Source organism: Mus pahari, chromosome 18, assembly GCF_900095145.1.
Source record: "Mus pahari chromosome 18, PAHARI_EIJ_v1.1, whole genome shotgun sequence".
In the NCBI taxonomy this organism is placed as follows: domain Eukaryota; kingdom Metazoa; phylum Chordata; class Mammalia; order Rodentia; family Muridae; genus Mus; species Mus pahari.
The window spans coordinates 25,660,148-25,676,968 of record NC_034607.1 but is presented as its reverse complement, the minus strand read 5'-3'; the positions used below and the strand labels follow the sequence as shown (position 1 = coordinate 25,676,968).

At 39.7% G+C, this 16,821-nt stretch overlaps 1 pseudogene; it reads left to right on the top strand.

Moving 5' to 3' along the window:
• The window catches only part of LOC110335476, a 35,599-nt pseudogene extending 30,426 nt beyond the window's left edge, over window positions 1–5,173 (top strand).
• The last annotated feature ends 11,648 nt before the right edge of the window (window positions 5,174–16,821 follow it).

Here is a 16,821-nt window from a genome sequence, read left to right as displayed (position 1 = left end):
ATGGAGTACTACTCAGCTATTAAAAACAATGAATTTATGAAATTGTTGGGCAAATGGATGTATCTGGAGGATATCATCCTTAGTGAGGTAACCCAATCGCAAAAGAAGTCACTAGATATGCACTCACTGATAAGTGGATATTAGCCCAGAAACTTAGAATACCCAAGATACATTATGCAAAACATAAGAAAACCAAGAAGGATAATCATCGTGTGGATACTTCATTCCTCCTTAGAGTAAGGAACAAAATACTCATGAAAGGATACAGGTACAGAGACAAAATTTAGAGTCAAGATGAAAGGATGGACTATACAGAGACTACCCCATCTGGGAATCCATCCCCTCATCAGCCACCAAACCTAGATACTAATGCACATGCCAGCAAGATTCTGCTGAAGGGACCCTGATATAGAGGCCTCTTGTGAGGCTATCCCAGAGCCTGGCAAACACTGAAGTGGATGCTCACAGCCAGCTATTGGATGGAACACAGGGTCCGCAATGGAGGAGCTAAAGAAAGTACCCAAGGAACTGTAGGAGGCTGCAACCCTGTAGGTGGAACCACAATATGAACTAACCAGTACCCCCTGAGCTCATGTCTCTAGCTGCATAAGTAGCAGAAGATGGCCTAATGGGCCATCACTGGGAAGAGAGGCCCCTTTATCTTGCAAACTTTATATGACCCAGCCCAGGGGAAGGTCAGGGCCAAGTAGTAGGAGTGGGTGGGTAGGGGAGGGGGGGGGGATAGGGAACTTTTGTGATAGCATTTGAAATGTAAATAAATGCAGTTAGAGACTGAAGCTCGGGGGCACTGGTTAGTTCATATCCAACTAGATTGGTTATCCGGAAGAGCCAAAGATCTAGAAAAACAAAACAAACAAACAAACAAAAAAACAAAAAAACCAGGATGGCTAATACCTTCCCCAACAAAACAATCAAACACACAAACGTAGAAAAACAAAATACAAAAACACCTACCTATGGGAAGTGTAACTGTCACTGATTTCCAAGTGATAATAAAAGGCTATAGTAATGAAACCCAAATGACATTGGCATAAAAACAGTCAAAATGATCAATGGAATTGAATTGAAGTCCCAAATATAAATTCACACCTATGGACACCTGACATTTGATACAGAAGCTAGAAATATGCACTGGTAAAGAGAAATCATCTTCAACAAATGGATTTGATCAAACTGGATGTCCACATGTAGAAGAATGTAAAATATCACCATACTTGTCACCCTGCTCAAAACTCAAGTACAAGTGGCTCAAAGTTCTTAGCATAATACCAGACATATTGAGCTTGATAGAAAACAAATGAGAACATACCCTTGAATGCACTGGCACAGGAGACACCATTACAAAGAGAACACAAATATTATAAGCTCTAAGATCAACAACTAAATAAGACCTCTTGATACTGAGAAACTTCTGTAAGGGAAAGGACAGTGTTAGACAACGCAGCAGCCTACAGGATGAGAAACCATTTTTATCACCTTCAATATTTACTCTTAATGAGCCTTTCTCCAGTACAGACTACTTTGGTTTAGAAGAAACAGACACAAAATAGCAGGCCCAATCTAGGAAAAGCCAGGGCCAAGAGCTGTCCTTGCAGGAAGTTAATGCTCAGCTTCCATCTCAAGGTTGGAGCTCTGGATTACATCTTAGATTTAGAGATTAGCTTGGATTAATAGAGGCAATAGCTGCAAATACTGTGGCCCAAACAAGCTATTCTTTTCCTTCTTTCCACCTCCATGGCTGCTCAGTAGATGAGGATTTTGAGATCTACTAGCATATATATATGTAAATTTGGAACAGAGGTCACATACCGATAAGCATATAGAAAAGCATGGTTGGTGTTTGTCTTAATCAGGGTTTCTATTCCTGGACAAAACATCATGGCCAAGAACCAAGCTGGGGAGGAAAGGGTTTATTCAGCTTTCACCTACACATTCCTGTTCATCACTAAGGGAAGTCAGGACTGGAACTCAAACAGGTCAAGAAGCAGGAACTGATACAGAGGCCATGGAGGGATACTTCTTACTGGCTTGCTTCCCCTGGCTTGCTCAGCTTGCTTTCTTATAGAACCCAAGACTACCAGCCCAGAGATGGCACCACCCACAAGGGGCCCTCTCCACTTAATCACTAATTGAGAAAATTAGTGATCCCACAGCTGGATCTCATGGAGGCATTTCACCAACTGAAGCTCCTTTTTCTGTGATGACTCCAGCCTATGTCAAGTTGACACACAAAACCAGCCAGTACAGTGCTGTAACCTTTACTGCCCTATACTTCTAGCATTTAGTGGGTAAAGACAGGGAATTCCTGGGGCAGCCTGGTAGCCTGACTAGTCAAAACTGAGCTCCCCTTCATTTAATACTGTAGGGTACAACTGTAGAAGACACTGTGCTTTACCCTAGGGTCCCTCATGCATATAGGCACACACTCTTCTACATGTGACCACACACAAACGTAAGTTTCCCTACCACACACATCACAAACAAAACATTGCAAACATTGCTCTTATGGGTATTCTTCGTGCCTTTATGAAAATATCATGCCTCTTTCACTGTTACATTAATCTTTGGGCTTTTAAAATCGAAGCAAATCAAAAATTAAATTGAATGAAATTCAAGCTTTCTTCTTGTTTACGTGCTCAAGTTATGTTCCTTTTCAAGTTCAAGTTTTCGTTTTTAAAAGTCAAAGGACAGTTAAGTTCACATAGAGTGTGAGTGTCATTGTTTCCTCTGCAGCCTTTGTTGCCCTGCTGTCATTGTTTATGTCGTGTTGGGTACTTAACTCTGCCTGTCTGTGTGATTACAAGTGTGTATTAAGGTACAATACATTTCCAGAGGCAATGAAGACTGAGTAGGGCTTCTTTAGAGCTGATTTCACTTTTTCTTCTCGTGCTTTATCCTTTCTCTGAATTGAACTGTATTTGTCACTGTAATTTTAGAGAACAGCATGCCAAGTGCTCAAGCTTAGTCAATATCCTGTCTACTCCAGGTTTTGTTTCTCTTCTGATTAGTCCACTGCATCTCTAGGAAACCTGCCTCTCTATTTCAAGTTTCTTTGTTTTAACGTCTTAAATTAACACTGTCCTGATCTGGAAGGAATAAATGAAAAATATACCCTGGAAAATAAGTTTTTTTCCTGTTAGTAAAATTTTTATTTCTAGATTATTTTAATTCTTCAAATGAGCATTAATTTGCTGTTCTTCTGCATCATGAGTTTGACAATACAGTACAGAGGCAGCGTGTTCTTTTGAAAGCTCTGATCAATTCTATCTCCTATCTAGATCTCTTCTGTGTGTCGCTGCCATCTCCAACCAGCAGAAAAGAAGCGACAAAACTGATGTCCTTCTCAAAGCAGTTTTTTTTCAGGAACATAACTATGTGCACTAAAATGATCCCCACCTCTCCTCTGATCGCTCTCAGTCTTCCCCTTTTATACCCTCTAGTTCACTCCCCATCACCCCAGCCCAGTTCATTGGCTCAGGACTACATTTGTCGCGTCATCTGATCTTTCGTTGTGGTGCATCTGTGCAGTGCCGTTTAACGGACGTGGCTATCTTGAGGGATATGAGGATGTCAGTTGTTAGCCCTTAGACTTGGCAGCAGTCCCAGGCGCCATCTAGGGGCCGCAGCCAAACCCGCTCCTCACATCTGTGTAACCTTGGTCAAAGCAAACAAAACAAAACAAATCAAAACAATAACAACAAAAACAATCATGGTATTCCAGTTTCTTAATTGAGGAGGCTTGTATACAGTGTCAATGATGATTAGTTTTGATAGCGGACTTGGCATGCACTCAGTCACTCTCTCCTTTTGCCTGTGGCTGTGATTGCTTCAAGGTCTGATTCCTTTTGACTTTTGTCCTCTATGATGAAACTGGTTCCCTTCATTGTCTTTTATACCGTGTCCCTCATGCACTATGACCTTCTTATGAAATTATCCAGACACACAGCATTTAGTGAAAATTGGGAATTTCATCACTAATGTCCCATTCTCATTCTGTGCCTAATTTTTCTTGGACATAGACAGCAAACATCTCGGGATGTGGTTTCACTTCATAAGCCTTCTATTTCTTAAATCATATTCAAATCACAGTGCCAGGAAACATGCTGCCTCTGTTGAGCTCCTACAGTCTAACGTTTATCATGGATAGAATAAAGATCAGCTCTTCTCAAGTCACACTGTCCAAAACACTCCTATATATCTTTATAGCATGGAAATTTGTGACTTTGTTTTGGTTTCTTTGGGGGCTCAAACTCAAACCAAACAAGAGAGAGGTAGAATAAGGTTGGCTCCCTTGTTTGTCATAATTTGAGACAAAAATGGCATCAGTATCATTTCCTTTCTTCAAGATCATGCAATATTCAGATTCTCCACAGCAATATAAAAGACTAGGTCCTTAGGTCCTTACCCTTCTCTCCAGAAATATGTTAATATTAATAGCCTTTTTCTTTCTTTTTTGGTTTTTCAAGACAGGGTTTCTCTGTATAGCCCTGGCTGTCCTGGAACTCACTTTGTAGACCAGGCTGGCCTCGAACTCAGAAATCTGCCTGCCTCTGCCTCCGGAGTGCTGGGATTAAAGGCGTAGTCTTAATAATAGGGATAAATGGCTTTCTCCAGCAGAGTTTGTAGCCTTGTTTCTGAAGATCCTATTTGGTTGGGGAGTGTTCCCAAACGCCTCATTCTGGAGGGTTGTTCATTTCATCATTCTGATGCTGTAATTGGGAACATGTATCCAGGGATTGTATTCATTAGCATCTATTTTTCATGATAAAATTAATTTTCCTGAGACCAGATGAAGGAGTAGTTTTGTAGAAGTAAAAAAAGAAATTACAGAAGGGCAGGGAACTCCCCTGACTATTGGCAATTTGGAGCTGTTGTGTGTTGGCAGAAGTGGAGGAAACACTCAAGAAGTTTCAGAGCCAGAAAAATGTGCAGGACATCGTCGTGAACACAAATGGCGATCCCATAAAGAGCACAATGAAAATCCTACCACTACAAGGTATGCCAACCTTATGCACAACTTCATCTTGGAGGTGCAGAGCACTGCGCGTCAGAATAAACCCCAGAATAAACTAATCTTCCTTTGATTCAATGGAAAAAAAAGGCACCAAATAAAGATTATTTCCTGATTATCATTCATAATCCAACTAAATAAGCCACTGTCTTGGGTACCAGTGTCATTCCTTAATTCATTGTTCCCCAAGAATAATAGTGTTAATCATGTCAGTGGGCACTTGGTGGTTCCCTGAAAGCCCATGCCATTGATCAAGGGTATCTCTGCCCTTCCCATCAAGGAGTGCTTCTGTGATACAGTTAGCTCCCAGAAAAGCTCAGTTTTCATTTCAAGTCTTTGGAATAAGACCTTACAACAAACCAACACATGTTGTGGATTGCCTGGTGCTGTTTGCATTTTGTCGCTAATTCTGCTTCCCCTAGATGAGTTGCCTAGGACAAGGAGTGAATCACATGCTCAGATGACTTCATATGAACCTTTGCCCCATTTTAACGTGTAAATAAAGGCTAGAGCTGGTGATTGTGCAGTGGAAGGGAAGGTGGAGCTGAAAAGTTTTAGGGAGAATGAGGAGAAAGAGGAGAGAGGGAGATGGAAGAGGAAAAGATAGAAGGAAAATGGAACAGAAGCACATGGCCTGGAGAAACCGCAAGTTATAAGGAATCTCATAGCTGAAGAATATAGTAGTGTAGTGATAGATCTGCCCAATCTAAGCACAAAGCTTGTGTTCATATTAGTTGAACTGTGTTTTCCTTGCTTGGGCTTATTTGAGAAGGAGATTTATCGCAACACACACTCAACTTCCTTCTAACCTACAAATTACTTTGTCCACCTTGGAAATCCATTTTTTATTTTTAAACTAAAAATAACTTCAACCCCATCTCCCAAACCCTCGAAAAAGAAAATTTACAACTTTGCCTCCTTCAGACTCTGGATACAGAGAGACACACTCTCTTTGGTTTCATAATAGTGTGTGTTTCAGGAGGTTAGGTGTGGAAAGCAAGTTGAGATTAGGTGTCCAGCTGTGTAACTTGCTGTCTTTTTCCCTTGGGATGAGGTCTCTCATTAAACCTGAAGCTAAGCTGGCAGGGAACAAGGAAAATGAACTTCCTATCTGTGCCTGTCACACTGTCAGAGTCTCTTACCTTGGCCTGGATTTTCACACTGTTGCTACGAATTCAGTCAGGCCCCAGTTCCGTATGCGGACACAGCAAGTTATTTTTGATACTGAACCATTTTCCCACCACTTCATAGCATTACTTTGTAAATATCTCTTTTAGTGTAAAGGAAAAGTGAAAGAAATATATCAATGGCATAAAACATTTATTAATGTGAGCCCACTATTTTCTATGGTTAAGCATCCAAGACAGTCAGACGTGGTAACCATCCATTTTTGGCATTCTTCTCAGACTCCACAGTTCACAGTGACCTGCATATTTTAATGAAGACACAGAGAGAAAAGTCATGGTAACACTGTAAATTGCATGGTCTTTATCAAACCTTCTCTATACTTGATTCTTGAATCTTTGTTAATATGTCTGTACTTGCTCTATGAAAAGCAAATATTAAAAGGAGATTATTTTGACTGTAGCCACAGCCTATACTTAGTAAAATGTCAATAATTGCCTTGCATCTTAGCCTCAACCATGAGAAGCCAATGGTATCCGAGATGTCTCAGAGGTCAGAAGGAGCGATGTAGGTCACATTCTTGGCTCCCATCCACTTCCCCTTGACAAACAAATGACTAGTTTGAATGTCTCAAAGTACAAAGCTCTGAAGGTTTCTAGAGGGACATTCTGCTCCTTTTTGAGAAATAAAATTTTCGAAGGCAGAGCTTGTTGCATCACATAGTGAATAATGTATTTATTTGTTCACTGAAATAAAACTAAAATAAATGGGGCAATAGGTGGTAATGAAATGCTTCTAAAATCCTAAGAGCTGCCTGCACTTGACTAAGCACTGGGCAATGGCAGTGTGGAGAGAGCTCAATTAAGTCGTATGAGTTTTGAAGTGGTCATTTTGCTTGTATGAATCCTTGCCATCAGCTTCTGTCAAATTCTCAGCTTCTGTCAGCTTCACCACCACCACCAACCAGTCTCTCAGCTGGAGGCTTCAATGCCCTCTCAGAATCTAATAGTCTCCTAGGTGATCTCTCCACTGTCGAGCCTTCACATTCTAATGCATCAGTATAGAGCTTTCAAGCGATCTCTTTATAGCTAAAGATGTTCTGTAACACACTCCCTTAGGTACCCGAACGCCCTTTCATAGCATAGCCACTTCGCAGGAGCTTTAATCTATCAGCCCATTTTTCTATAGGTAGTAGAACTTCCAGATTTCATAAGGCCTTCCTTTTAATTTTGTACTGTTTGCCGGATGGGCCACTTATTCTTTACTACCCTGATCAAATACCATCATTTCTGTATAGATTATATGTTACTAATCTTCTGCAATGTATTCCCAGATTCTTTTCTGTTTGTTCTGCTCATGTCTAGATACAATTACCTAACACATGCGTCTCCCTTACATAATTTTAGTATTTTAACCCTCAGTACCAGTAGTCATCATGGTGCCTACTGCATTGTATCCAGTGACTCTACTTGTTTCTTTCTTTCATATTTTTTTTTTTAACTTTTTAGATGATTGTGTTGGCATTCTGTTTAAATTTGTTGCTTTGGTAATATTAGGCAAAAAAAATTGTTGAATTATATTAGAAAATCTTCTCTGGGGGGTATGTCTATAAAATAAAATTATTTCTTGTTAAAATTATTTTTAAATATTTGACTTTTATATTGGTAAATGTATTTCTTTCCATGAGTCTATGCCACATATATGCAGTTTTACAAGGAAATTAGAAAAGAGTACCGGATCCGCTGGAACTGGAGTTACAGTTAATAGTGAGCTGATCAATGCAGATGCTGGGAACTGAAACAACTTGGGAAAGTGACAGGCAATTTCTCTTTATCTTTAAGCTAGCTCAACAGACCTACAAACATCATTTCTACGGATCAGGAAACACTTTTGAAATGTCCAAGCTGTCTATATATTAATGGTGAATTACAAAGGAAAAAAAGATAATTACCAGTCTAAGAACATAAAAATGCATTGTAAAAAAAGGAAGCTTATTTATCCAGCACCTCCTACTGATACCAATAAAAGTATGTGGCCAAGGACATACTCACAAGCAAGCACAATTATAAGACAGTTTTCATTGTTTTGTTTTTTTTAGTACTCTAACTATTAAATCTGTCTAGTTAGTTCCTAATAATGATAAATGACTTTTGAGGAAAAAAAAAAAAACAGGCACTATATATGCATCTGTAGGTGCTCTTAAACTGTTTCATCTTGCTTGTTTGAAGGACTCTATCAAACCCTTCTCCTCAGAGCTGTGTAAAGCCAGCCTAAAAAGAGGCAGAAAAAAAAAAGCTGAAATACATCAGTTGCACCCAGGTGAAAAACTATGAATGGCGGAAAGCTTTGGTCACACCACAGCAAGAAGAGTCAGAGATCCCTCGCTCGCTGGCTCACCATCCTAGTCAAATTACTGAGCTCTAGATTCAGTAAAAGTGCCCATTGCGAAGGATAAAATATAAAAGGATAAAACAAACATTATTTCATTGAAGTTGGACAAAATAAATCAACAGAGGAAAAGAGCCCAATGTACGGCACAGAAATGAAAGACACATTGAGACCTACACTCAGGAACTCAATGAAAACACTAAATTTGAAGCCACAATACATACACAGAAGATCTGGTTTGGATCCATGCAGACCCTGCTCGTTGTGTTCAATAGTTATGATTTCATATGAGCTTTCCTCATGTTGATTTAGGGGACTCTTTCCTTGGTGTCTCCCATCAACTCTGGCTCATACATTCTTTCTGTTCCCTCTTTTACAGAGTTCCCTGAGCTCTGCTTGGATGGATTTGATGGAGACATCCCGTTTAAAGCTGAATTTAAAGGCCTCTCACTCTCTTCTTAATGTCTGGACCTCATATCCATGCATATACAGGCAGCACTAATTGTTTTCAGTGGATACAAAAAGAAGGTATGAAATTCAATAGTGTGTGTGTGTGGTGTGTGTGTGTATCAAGAAAAAAATAATGTGTATTACCATGTAGAATTAATTCCTAGGGTAAACTGTTCACCTCAAATAGGATATAGTCATGTCTGTTTTTCTTGATTATTTCAACAGAAAGAGTGAGTGATCTTACATTAGTGATCATTCTTTAAGAAAACAATTTATGAAGCCTCTATATGATTTGAAAAATATATCTTTCCATTAATGGAATGTATACTTTTTCACAAAAATTTAAATAATAAAAATTCAAGAACTGGAAACCAATTTCAAGCTGAATCAAAGGCAGCTTACCATTTTGTTACTATCGTCTGCAGTACTCCCTATCAGAGTTGCTATATGGTAAATTTCTATCCAATCTACTTCCAGAATACAATGCAATCATTTTTGTTTTATTGATTGTTTTGTTTTCTCTGATGAGGAAAATTAAAATATATTAACTTTTACCTCTACTGTGTGGCTGCTAGGAAGCATGGACACGCACATGTGGAGTCACAGAATTCTTTATTTGTCATTTCCCATAGTTATTTCACTGAGGATCATCTGAGAGTGGGTGGCTTTTTTGAGCTTTAACACTTGTGAAGTATTCTCTATCCCAAAGGATCATTGCTGGAACTTGGACTCATCTGGCTGGCCAGGATTATGCTGCAACTGCCTCTACTGTGGGAAAACTTGCAGGAGTTGGTTCTTCTCTACCTTCAATTGACCTTCTATCAACTGGCAGTTCAGCTGGATAATCGTGCTATATGTCCTCCTTATTTTTTTGTGATTGAGTATCTCAGGAAGAATTCTAGAGCTTACCTAATTTTCTATCCTTGCTGACCATCAGGACCCAGAGATTCACCTGTCTGTGCTCATCCTCAGCACTGACTCTGGTGATAGAGGGAAACACCACAAACCTGGCTTCTCCACATGGGAGCTGAGGATCAGAACTCATGTCCTTATGTTTTTAGAACAAGCACTTTACCTACCAAGTCATCTCTGTTTCCCAGTGAATTGTTTTTTATAATGAAACATTAGATGCATAGACATGCTTTGTCCTACATGCTCTATACTAGGACACATCTCAAGGTGCAGATAAGAAGGCAAAAACTTAGTTGTAAAACTAATTGTCTCTTACAAAATTTCTTGGGTCATCTTGGTCATCAGCTTCTTCTCTCTGCTCACAACAACAGCAACAACAACAACAACAACAACAAAAACAGCAAGAGGAGCCGAGCACCTGTTGATCTCTTTGTCAATCTTTAGGACATTCTCAATGCAGAGCTCCATAAACCTAATTGCTACCAATATTGTTTATTTTTTCTTATCACTGCAGCAAAATATATAACAAAAAAGCTTAAGGAACAATGAGTTTCTTTGGGCTCACACTCTGAAGTCATAGTCTATCCAAGATGAAAGGCATGATCACAAATGGTTGAGAGTACTCTTCACGCGGCATCATGAGCAGGGAACTGAATGCTGTGCTCAGCTTGCTTTCCCGGTTATTTTTACTCAGTTCAGGACTCTGGCACATTCAGAGCATTCTTTTCACCTTAGTCCAGTCTTTTTTTTTTTTAATTGGTTTTTCGAGACAGGGTTTCTCTGTGTAGCCCTGGCTGTCCTGGAACTCACTTTGGAGACCAGGCTGGCCTCGAACTCAGAAATCTGTCTGCCTCTGCCTCCCGAGTGCTAGGATTAAAGCTTAGTCCAGTCTTAATCCTCCCTCAAAGTCATTGTCTGAGACTTATTTACAAAGTGATTTTAGATCCTCTCATGTTGACAATTATTAACAAACACACTATCATCTCTTTGTATTTGTACATTTAAAATTTTGCTAACTAATTTAAAAATGAACTATGTACATTAAGAAGAGCTGTTCTGTAACACATTAGGAATTGGAGACCAACAGAGTCGTGGTGACAGATTTGATTTGTATCACATCATAGTCTTTTGGCTTCCCCATGTGAATGAATAGCAATGGCCATTCCAAAAAGAGAGGTATTGCCAATGACAAGAGATTGCTGGGTACCAAGCAGTGTTTTAGGACTTTTCTGTGCTATATAACACAGATTATTGATGTTCATATTTGTACTGGCTAATTTTGTGTCAACTTGACAGAGCTGGAGTTATCACAGAGAAAAAAGCTTCAGTTGGGGAAATGCCTCCATGAGATCCAGCTGTAAGGCATTTTTCTCAATTAGCGATCAAGGGAGGAGATTCCCTTGTGGGTGGTGCCATCTCTGGGCTGGTAGTGTTGGGTTCTATAAGAGAGCAGGCTGAGCAAGCCAGTGGAGGCAAGCCAGTAAAGAACATCCCTCCATGGCTTCTACATCAACTCCTGCTTTCTAACCTGCTTGAGTTCCAGTCCTGCATCCTTTGGTGATCAACAGCAGTATGGAAGTGTAAGCAGAATAAATCCTTTCCTCCCCAACTTGCTTCTTGGTCATGATGTTTGTGCAGGAATAGAAACCCTGACTAAGACAATATTAAACGTTTATTTTTATTTTATTCTGTGTATTGGGAAAGTGGGGACACAAGTGAAACCATGAAAATGTGCATGTCACAGGATAACTGGCAGCATTCTTTTCTCTCTTTTGACAGTGTGGGGCCATGAGCTCCAAGCTCTGTTAAGCAGGTTTGGTGGCAATGGTTTTACTGGCTGACTTATCTTGCTTCATTCTCTTTCACTGTAAGAATATGGGATGGTAATGATTTAATTACACAATTTGAATATACAGAGATATTATCTTTCTTAACATGATTGTTCATATGTTAAAAATAAAACTTAAATAATAACCAGAAACACATGGATTTTGTTTACTTCAATTAAACAGTAAATCATACTCATCTTCTTTCTGAAATGTGGATTAATCCATAAGTCATAGTTCATAAATATTATAAATTTTACTTATCAAGACATAATTCTGCAACCCTACAACTTGGTTAAAATCTTCTATTCTTGTTTTTCCAGAAAAAAATATTTTATCATACTCCAGCTGTTAAAGTCCCATAATTTACACATTTTGTGCCATATGGTATGTTCATATGGCTATGAAAACTTTAACTTTTTATATTTCTGACATTTCATTTTCAACCTGTCAATTTTATTATTCCATTACTGCTGGCACTCTTTTTAAGCATTTACTTTAAAAAAAAAATAATCCTTCAGTTTCCAGTGATTGGAATAGGACATTTATCACGCATCTTAGTGGAAAAGAAAATCCGAGGCACAATCAGACTTCTATTCTCCTGGGAAAAGATTTCCCCATAAATCAACACTGCTCACGTTCTCTTTATTAATGAGAAATAAAGTCTGAAAAGTTGAATATTTTCCTGCTCATGGTATATTTGGAAATATTTCTTCTCTAGTAGTCTAAGCCTGTACTACCTTCTGTACTGATTTTGGTCAACTGCACAAAAGGCCCTTTAGTAAAGAGCAAAAGGTCACCTGTATCATAGCTACTGAAAGGAAGGTTGAGGGCAGAAATGGGAAGGGCATCCATTTGGATAACTGAATTTCAGCATGTTTTTGTACTTATTAAAACCAGGACTGAAGACATATGTATGTCAGTCCAACAAGCCCACATAAAAATCTGTGAGCATGTGCATGTTTACTTGTATATGTGTGACTGTGTGTAGATACATGTGTGTATGTCATAGAAGGCTAGAGGGCAACCCCAGCTACAGTTTGCCAGGTGCCATCTACATCTTTCTAGAGAGGGGGTATCACCTTCCACATAGAGCTAACCAATAATGCTTGGCTGACCCACAATACATGGATGTGCAAATTTCTCCAGGTCTGGCTTTGCAATATATCAACACACGTGGCCTTAAATATTTTTATTTATTTAATTTATCTGCCTGCAAGGTGGTATTAGCTGAAGCTAGAAAAGAATGTCCAATCCACCTGGAAGTGGAGTTATAGGCAGTTGTGATACACCCAACCTTGGTGCTGGGAATCCAAGACCGGGCCTTCTGGGAGAACAGCAAGAACTGTGGAGACATTTTTCTATCTCTAGGTTCTGTTATTTAACATTATTTTACTGGTATCAAACTCAAGTCCTCAGGCTTGACAGATAACCACTGCAGCAACTAAGCAATTACCAAAGCCCTAGTAAAAACTGAGAATGTAAGATATAAAGAGAAATCCATCAAGCTTGAGATAGCCACCGCTAGTTAAGGATTTCTGTTTTCTTTTCTTTTTTCTTTTTCTTTCTTTTTTTTTTTTTTTTTTTTTTTTTGGTTTTTCGAGACAGGGTTTCTCTGTGCAGTCCTGGCTCTCCTGAAACTCACTCTGTAGACCAGGCTGGCCTCGAACTCAGGATTTCTTCAAAACCACTTACACACAGTGAAGATTGACATGCTTATAGTCATGAATTTAAAAATGCCTGCATTAAAACATTCCATAAGCTAACATCATTTCTAAATACTTTAAAATTTAAGGAACACTCATATTTATTAATTTTCTTGTGTGCGGGTGAACATGAGCCATACCATGTTCTTGGAGGTCAGTGAACAATATGTGGTAGCCAATTCTTCTATTCCCCCACATAGGTCACAGGGATCAAACATGGGGGACATCAGGCCTTCAGACTTGGAAGCAAGAATCTTTATCCATTGAGCCATTTCTCCTGCCCTATAAACAAATTTGTTTAAAGAACAATGTTTATTTAATTTTGTATGCATGGGTGTCTGATCCTGCATGAGTTCATGTATATTACATATATTCTAGTATACAAAAGAGGACATATAATCCTTTGAAGTATGCAGTTTTGAGCAACCTGATATGGGTGCTGAGTACCATAGTCCAGTTATCTGCAATAGCATTAAGTGTTCTTAACCGCTGAGCAATTTATCCATGACATTATAAATACATTTAATGTACTGAAAAGGCTGTCACAGATACTCAGAATTCTCTAACTCTCTCTCTATCTCTATCCACACCTCCATGCATGTACACACACACACACACACACACACACACACACACACACACACACCTATATAAAAATGACAAATGGACTAAGAAAGAATACGGGGAAGAACCACCATTCACCAGGTCCCTAAAAGTTTTAATGTCAAGAGAATCTGCTCTAAAGCAGAGATAGAGCCCTCCCTCATGGACTTTGGATGCTGCCTCCTCTTCCCCTTGGTAACACAAGAGAGGGAACTGCTTCCTTAGATTTTAAATTACCTTATGCCACAGTAGAAGTAAATGGGCTTTCTTGAGGCCCTCCAACAAAAATCTCCTGTGTATGTCTCAAAGAAATATAACAAGAACTATTTCTATCTCTGGGTAGACCCAACATACCAAGATAGCAAAAGCATTGCACAGTACTGAACCTTCCTTTAAAGAGTTAAGTTTTAAGTTAGCAAAAACTGTTCATCACATGACATGACATGGAGTTTGTTCTGTCACTTCAAGATATCTAATTCTTCTGGGTAGGCAGAACAATAACTATTCACCTAATGAAATAAAGTGAATCCTTTCCCTGGATCTCCTGACTCCTACAAGCGACCATACCATTGCAGAGCTTCCAGCACTGATATGCCTGGGTTTGTCCCAAAGTTGTGCAACTTTCTTATGTCTGACTCAGGAAAGTGTAACTTTTTTGCTATCTTTTTCTTTTGGGTAGTAGACAAAGCTTAAACATCCATTCCTTGGTGTTCTTTTCTGAAACTGCCCTTCTCCCACCACTGCCATTGCTGATCCAGCTGCTTTTGTGGAATGCTGACTTAAAAGCACATTGCTTTCTCTGTTTGCAAACTTTTCCTGTAGGCTTCTGCCAAGATTTAGAACTTGCCTGCACATTGTTTTTTTCTCTTCCTCTCTATAAAATTTTCCTATTGAGTCTGCTTTAAAATTCTTTTTTTACTAGCAAATCTAAGAACCCAAAAGAGATCCTTTTGTTTCTCTATTAAGAACCTGAGCTAAGTATCAGCCAGTTTATATATTCTCTTTCTGTTGCCCTTGTTTTTTTAATCCCAATGTAGCAACTGATATACATAGTTATTCCTACATCACAACAGTGATACCTGTCATTTCTAAATAGCGACTCTGCAATTACATTCTAAGTTGCACTCCGTTATATAAAATTCAAAGAATCATCACATCTGCTCTCGCCTCTGCTTGATTTCAGAGATTGTTCCCTTTTTTTTCAAATGTCATTTTCTACAAATCCATTAACTACTCTTGGTCATATATATTGGAAGCACAAGTGAAGTGACACCCTCTGTTACTCGCCGTCTTGACCATGATGAAAATAACTCGTGGCCGTTATCTGTACCACCTGCCATTCACCTATCATCATCTGAGCAATTTTTGTGTGCAGGTGCTGTATCTTAAGTCCATGTAAAAGGACTGAACACTCTTCAATGAATGAATGAATAAGAGAGGAAACCCTTAAATTTCCTCTGAGTTAATGTAATTTACAGGCAATATATAATGCAGATGGAGCATCCTTTGATGGAAAAATCAGGGACAACAATTATTCAGCACAATATTTTATATTTCAGAATATTTCTGCATTTAATATGAAATATCATTTTGTTATTGTGCAGAAGTATAACACAGCAACTAATACCCAGATCCTGGAGGTGACTGTGACAGCAGTGCTGTTTGAATGAAAGAATAAAGAAAGAAAAAGACATAACGGCTCCTATGCATGGTGGAAGAGAAAGCTTATTGCAGATACATGGGAGAGCATTGCCAGATGCAGACACATATGGAAGACACCAAGTGATCATAGCCCTCAACAATGTGGGAAGAAGGGGATTAGAAGGGAGAGGGGAGTCAAGTACAGCATCCAATAGGCCAAAAGACAGAGAGGCAGAGAGTGGAACTAAGCAAAATGTCTGGGTTATATAGGGAAGAGGCTATGGGAGAAGGGCAGAAGCTACACAGCAGCTGGGACAGACTCCATTTCTGGCTCCAGACATCCAGGACCTTTCCCTCCAAAGGACAGGTGTCTGCCCTTAGAGGTTTCTCACTGCCTGAGCTGGTAAGGGAGCCATCTTTGCTATCTTTACTCCAGTGAGTTGCCAGGAGAGGACAGCCTGCAGAAACAACACAGCTTCTGAGAAAGATCCCATTTCTGTCTCTAGACATAGGAGCACCTTCCCCTCCAGAGGACAGGAGTCTGCCCAGGAGGGCTCCCACTGCCTGAGCTGGGTGGGGAGCCATCTTTGCTCTGGTTCACCTAGGCTCCAGTCTACACTGGTGAGAGTGAAGACCACAGAAGCTACATAGCTTTGGGATAGACAGAAGCAACCTAGCTTCTGGGACAGACCCTGTTTCCAGCTCCAGAAATTTGGGCACCTTCCTCACCAGAGGAAAGGTNGCCACCTGTGAGGGCTCTATCTGCCAAAGCAGGTGAGAGTGTCATATTGTGTCCAGGGTCCCTCAGTGGCTAGTCTGTGCAGGTGAGTGAATAAACTGCAGACACAAAACATCTTCTGGGACAGGCACTCTTTTGGGACTACATCTTCAGCCAGGAAGCAGATCTGAACGCCAGGCCTCTGTGCACCTTGCTGCTAGAGGAGAGCTTGTCTGCAGAGAGTAATCTGACCACTGAGACTCAGGAGAGAGCTGGACTCCCAGGACTGCTGATAGAGGCTAACAGAATCACAGGAGGAACAAGCTCCATCCAGAGACAACTATAACAACTAACTCCAGAGATCACCAGATGGCGAAAGGGAAACGTAGGAATCTTACTAACAGAAACCAAGACCACTCA